This window comes from Oncorhynchus nerka, linkage group LG14 (genome assembly GCF_034236695.1).
Source record: "Oncorhynchus nerka isolate Pitt River linkage group LG14, Oner_Uvic_2.0, whole genome shotgun sequence".
In the NCBI taxonomy this organism is placed as follows: domain Eukaryota; kingdom Metazoa; phylum Chordata; class Actinopteri; order Salmoniformes; family Salmonidae; genus Oncorhynchus; species Oncorhynchus nerka.
The window spans coordinates 17493275-17499801 of NC_088409.1; the positions used below are offsets into that span (position 1 = coordinate 17493275).

Here is a 6527-nt window from a genome sequence, read left to right on the forward strand (position 1 = left end):
GTATCTATACTGTACTGTAGGTCTCTGTCTGTCTGTTTCTACCTGGGTATCTATACTGTACTGTAGGTCTCTGTCTGTCTGTTTCTACCTGGGTATCTATATTGTACTGTAGGTCTCTGTCTGTCTGTTTCTACCTGGGTATCTATATTGTACTGTAGGTCTCTGTCTGTCTGCTGTTCCCTGGGTATCTATATTGTACTGTAGGTCTCTGTCTGTCTGCTGTTCCCTGGGTATCTATATTGTACTGTAGGTCTCTGTCTGTCTGCTGTTCCCTGGGTATCTATACTGTACTGTAGGTCTCTGTTTCTACCTGGGTCTGTCTGTTCTCTGTCTGTCTGCTGTTCCCTGGGTATCTATACTGTACTGTAGGTCTCTGTCTGTCTGTTACTACCTGGGTATCTATACTGTACTGTAGGTCTCTGTCTGTCTGTTGCTACCTAAGTTTCCACTGTCTCTCTCTTTTAGCTTGTGCATGATTTAAATTAAGCTTCAATGGATGGTGCAAAGGAACAAATGGAATAGTCCCAAAACTTTGAACCCCGCCCACCTGGCTGGCACATCAGGCAGCCTCAATCAAACGCTCAAAGTACTTGAAAGAAAATCAATGCTATTTGAACCCAGGTCTGGTGTGGAGGACTCCATCAGAGCACAAGACAGGTTTGTTTATATATGAGCTGAGTAGCTAGGCTCAGGTCAACAGATGGCCTCTTTAGGTTAGTTCTGTCTGCTGTTACTGAGGCCTCGTCGGACATAGTCTACGCTGGGAAGTCCCTTGATTGTATCATACACAGTACTGGCATTTCATTTGGTTTTGAGATCAAATGATGGGTGAATGAATTTGGTCTCAATTGGGATGTTTCATTTAAAACTGTATGAAATGAAAACTTTAATCTTCTTAAAATGTTAGATAGCTGTATATATAAATCCTTGAAAGATTAACTGATAAATCCTTACAAATGAACTGCCTATTATACAGTATTCTAGCTTATAATGTGACTAAATGTTGTTATAATAAACTGGAATTATATCTCTCCTTGTTTACAGATTTCTTGTTTACTTGAGTGATGGTTTCCCATGATTGTTTAAGCATGGCCTTAATTTCCACTCCCGGTTTATATGCTGGCAGGCTGAAGTGTTATGTTTTGAATTTGGGATCCAGGAGGATAAATCAAGCCTTCTGGCACAGAATCCAGTCCATGAGCAGTCAGTGCGCACACTGTCAAATCTCTCCCTGTTGCTAATACAATCTACCTCTCCTACACGACAGCATTGCCATCTGTGAAAGACGGAGACAGAGGTATACAAATGATTGGTAATTGAATCTACTGCAAATATGTATTGGAAACAGTCGTTCACTTTCCTTTGTCTGACGATGTCTGAATCCAGTTTCTTGCAGTGGCATGGCTCATGTTGTTTTCTTCCATGGGATCAGGAGGAGGGAGAGGAGGAGGTGGTATCCTAGCGTTCTAGCAGGCCAGGCAGCGTGTCAATAGGCTCTCCTACAGGTCATGTTAAGCCCACAGTTGGAGGTTGGAGCCTTGCCTTGCCTTGCCTTGCCGTCACCAGGGGGCTGGCCTACCAAAGCAGCCTGGGCTGGGGCTTGGTGCTGGGCCGGGACTGCATGGGGCTGGGGCAGAAGCTGTGGGGCTGTAGCTGGGGCTAAGGCTGGGGAGCTGGGGCTGGGGCTAAGGCTGGGGAGCTGTAGCTGGGGCTGGGGAGCTGTAGCTGGGGCTGGGGACCTGTAGCTGGGGCTGGGGACCTGTAGCTGGGGCTGGGGAGCTGTAGCTGGGGCTGGGGCTAAGGCTGGGGACCTGTAGCTGGGACTGGGGAGCTGTAGCTGGGGCTGGGGCTAAGGCTGGGGAGCTGTAGCTGGGGCTGGGGAGCTGGGGCTGGGGCTGGGGACCTGTAGCTGGGGCTGGGGACCTGTAGCTGGGGCTGGGGAGCTGTAGCTGGGGCTGGGGCTAAGGCTGGGGACCTGTAGCTGGGGCTGGGGGCCTGTAGCAGGAGCTGGGGAACTGTAGCTGGGGCTGAGGCTAAGGCTGGGGACCTGTAGCTGGGGCTGGGGACCTGTAGCTGGGGACCTGTAGCTGGGGACCTGTAGCTGGGGCTGGGGACCTGTAGCTGGGGCTGGTGAGCTGTAGTTGGGGCTGGGGCTAAGGCTGGGGGCTGGGGCTAAGGCTGGGGACCTGTAGCTGGGGCTGGGGACCTGTAGCTGCGGATGGGGACCTGTAGCTGGGGCTGGGGACCTGTAGCTGGGGACCTGTAGCTGGGGCTGGGGACCTGTAGCTGGGGCTGGGGAGCTGTAGCTGGGGCTGGGGCTAAGGCTGGGGGGCTGGGGCTAAGGCTGGGGACCTGTAGCTGGGGCTGGGGACCTGTAGCTGGGGCTGAGGAGCTGTAGCTGGGGCAGGGGAGCTGTAGCTGGGGCTGGGGAGCTGTAGCTGGGGCTGGGGAGCTGTAGCTGGGGCGGGGGAGCTGTAGCTGGGGCTGCGGGGCTGTAGCTGGGGCTGTAGCTGGGGAGCTGTAGCTGGGCATGGTGAGCTGTAGCTGGGGCTGGGGAGCTGTACCTGGGGCTAAAGCTGTGGAGCTGTAGCTGGGGCTGGGGAGCTGTAACTTGGGCTTGGGAGTTGTATCTGGGGCTGTAGCTGGGGAGCTAGGGCTGGGGCTAGGGAGCTGTACAGTAGCTGGGGCTGGGGAGCTGTAGCTGGAGCTGGGGCTAAGGCTGGGGAGCTGTAGCTGGGGCTGGGGAGCTGTAGCTGGGGCTAAGGCTGGGGACCTGTAGCTGGGGCTGAGGAGCTGTGGCTGGGGCTAAGGCTGGGGACCTGTAGCTGGGGCTGAGGAGCTGTAGCTGGGGCTGGGGAGCTGTAGCTGGGGCTGGTGAGCTGTAGCTGGGGCTAAGGCTGGGGAGCTGTAGCTGGGGCTGGGGAGCTGTAGCTGGGGAGCTGTAGCTGGGGCTGGGGAGCTGTAGCTGGAGCTGGCTGGAGCTGGGGCTGGGGAGCTGTAGCTGGAGCTGTAGCTGGGGCTGGGGAACTGTACAGTATCTGGGGCTGGGGAGCTGTAGCTGGGGCTGGGGAGCTGTAGCTGGAGCTGTAGCTGGGGCTGGGGAACTGTACAGTATCTGGGGCTGGGGAGCTGTAGCTGGGGAGCTGGAGCTGGAGCTGGAGCTGGGGATGGGGAGCTGTACCATAGCTGGGGCTGGGGAGCTGTAGCTGGGGACCTGTAGCTGGGGCTGGGGAGCTGTAGCTGGAGCTGGAGCTGTAGCTGGGGCTGGGGAGCTGTAGCTGGGGCTGGGGAGCTGTAGCTGGGGCTGGGGCTGGGGAGCTGTAGCTGGGGCTGGGGCTGGGGAGCTGTAGCTGGGGCTGAGGCTGGGGAGCTGTAGCTGGGGCTGGGGCTGGGGAGCTGTAGCTGGGGCTGAGGCTGGGGAGCTGTAGCTGGGGCTGGGGCTGGGGAGCTGTAGCTGGGGCTGAGGCTGGGGAGCTGTAGCTGGGGCTGGGCTGGGGCTGGGGAGCTGTAGCTGGGGCTGGGGCTGGGGCTGGGGAGCTGTAGCTGGGGCTGAGGCTGGGGCTGGGGAGCTGTAGCTGGGGCTGGGGCTGGGGAGCTGTAGCTGGGGCTGAGGCTGGGGAGCTGTAGCTGGGGCTGGGGCTGGGGAGCTGTAGCTGGGGCTGAGGCTGGGGCTGGGGAGCTGTAGCTGGGGCTGAGGCTGGGGCTGGGGAGCTGTAGCTGGGGCTGAGGCTGGGGCTGGGGAGCTGTAGCTGGGGCTGAGGCTGGGGCTGGGGAGCTGTAGGCTGGGGCTGGGGAGCTGTAGCTGGGGCTGAGGCTGGGGCTGGGGAGCTGTAGCTGGGGCTGAGGCTAAAGTTGTGGGCTGGGGCTAGGGTTGCTTGGGGCTTGGGGCTGGATTTCCAGTAAATGGTGGTCCTGCGAGGAGCTGTGGTAGACGGTGGCTAACCAGTTTGTAGTAATTACAGGGCTTCTTTTAGACTGCCGGGCCCGGCCTGGATTCAGGGAAATCACATCCCAGATGCTTCTCTCTTAAAACTAAAACCAAGAAAATCCACCATAAAAGTTGTATGGGTCAACTACTGCTGCTGAAAGGTCCTCTCTTCTACTTTCCTTTAATTCAAGTCATTGACACTAACACTGTGATCTGTGAAAAACACACTTGTTGACATTGTAACGTCAATGGAGACGCCTGCTATTCCTACACTATGTACATCACTAACTAATTAGAGGAGAAATATACAATACATTTGACAGTTTTGTTTTGCTTGTCTTCAGGGTCTGGTTGCTATGCATGTTGCTATCAAATGACCGGTCACGTCCCTATCATATTAGCCACTACTTTCATTAGAGATATTCAGCATACACTGTAGATAAAGAAGCTATTGCCTTAGGTCGCGCATACCATGTCACAAACATCAGAGTGTTGTACAGCTGTAGGATCTTCATTTGATCACTCTTTTGTTGCTGAGAATGTTCCTGCACCACAGGAAATGCAGATGAGCTTTGTGATTGACATAAATTCACTGAAAACCCACACTAACACATGGGTATATTAACTGTGTTGCACTTTTTATATTAACAGCATTGCACCTACTTATGTCCAGCTAATAGCCTTAGCAGCGATCAAGCAACATTATGGACTAAACGTTCAAATGTTCTGTTGCTGCAGGATTATTTTGGTCAAACAATATAAGACATAGGTCAAATGATGATCCTACATCTGTACATAAAAGAACATAATCTGTGTTAGATGAATGAGTATCATATGTATCCACTTCTAAAGTAGTCCAAGAGTTATTCTGGAAAGGAAGATGAAACACTAACAAGGAAGGAGAAGAGCACAAATATTTAAGGAGGAAACTGTTTTTTTTAACTCTGTTTAATGTTTCCACATGAGAGACCTGCCTACAGTCACCTAACCACTGGAGTTTCCCCGAGGTTGGAACAAAGCGGTTAAAAACTGGCAGCAGGCAGGCTGTGAGCTAGCTAGCTTGCTTTGCACACAGCAGCACTGCCCTAGCTGAATATGCACTAGGGCGCTAGCTAGCTGCATTCTGCTGAGTACTTCTAAGGAGATTAGAGCGTGGGACTGTCTGCAGCCCTGCAGATTGTCAGCAACCAGGGAGAGAGAGGATACACGATGCACCAAATGAATTCTCAACAACTGCAGTACAAACAAAGCTGTGGCCAATTAGGCTCTTTGAACAGACAGTGCACCGCTAGACCAGACCATTGTCTTAACAGCACTCAGGGAGAAAATAAACACAGGCCAGGAAAGATTGAAAGGCCAGGATTCAATCTTTTTTTATATATCTTTTTTTTTCCTTTATTTAACTAGGCAAGTCAGTTAAGAACAAATTCTTATTTTCATTGACAGCCTAGGAACAGTGGGTTAACTGCCTGTTCAGGGGCAGAATGACAGATTTGTACCGTGTCAGCTCAGGGATTTGAACTTGCAACCTTCCGGTTACTAGTCCAATGCTCTAACCACTAGGCTACCCTGCCGCCCGAATCTAAAGCATGCTATAGGGCAGAGCACTGTATAGCTAGCTGATGATGGCCTTTAAAAACATTTTCCCCAACGTTCTCAGATCGCATTCTGAGATTGATAATAATTGATGCTGCGCATTCCGCATTCCGGCTCAACCGTGAATTACCTTTAAAACTCTATTATAGTGTTCTGTTAATGTGTGCTGTGATAAGCAGTGGAGGAAAGTACTTTAGTAAAAATACTTCACTTGACTATTTATATTTTTTGACCATTTTTAGTTTTACTCCACTACATTCCTAAAGATAATCATGTACTTTTTACTCTATACATTTTCCCTGACACGCAAAAGTACTCATTTAGAATGCTTAGCACATTTTGAATGCTTAGCACATTTTGAATGCTTAGCACATTTTGAATGCTTAGCACATTTTGAATGCTTAGCACATTTAGAATGCTTAGCACATTTTGAATGCTTAGCACATTTTGAATGCTTAGCACATTTTGAATGCTTAGCACATTTTGAATGCTTAGCAGGACAGGAAAATGGTCCAATTCACACACTTATCAAGAGAACATCCCTGGTCATCCCTACTGCCTCTGATCTGACGGACTCACTAAACACACATGCTTTGTTTGTAAATGATGTCAGAGTGTTGGAGTGTCCAGCACTGGTGATAAGTGTGAGTGAGCACACTCCAGATGTGATCATCCAATCATCTGGTAAAAGAAGATTGTCTTAGCGGACTATTGTGATATCATCAATCTATGGTTGATGGTTAATGACTCATTGCACATGAAATAATAACTCATATCCTTTGGATTCCTGTCATGATATGTGTTATACCCATTGCACTTCATATCATTCTCACCTCAAAATCATCCCCTTCTAGCTTCTTCACTCAATCCTGATTCAATGATCACTACTAGCCCTAGTAGTTCCACCATGGATGTGTCCTAAATGGCAGCCTATTACCTCTTCCCTATATAATGCACTGTATTACTTTTGACAAGGGCCCTTCTGTAGTAGTACACAATATAG

At 50.9% G+C, this 6527-nt stretch overlaps 1 pseudogene; it reads right to left on the reverse strand.

Annotated features, from left to right (window-relative positions):
- Positions 1-1797: 1797 nt before the first annotated feature.
- Positions 1798-3734, reverse strand: LOC135575036 (uncharacterized; annotated as a pseudogene).
- Positions 3735-6527: the final 2793 nt, after the last annotated feature.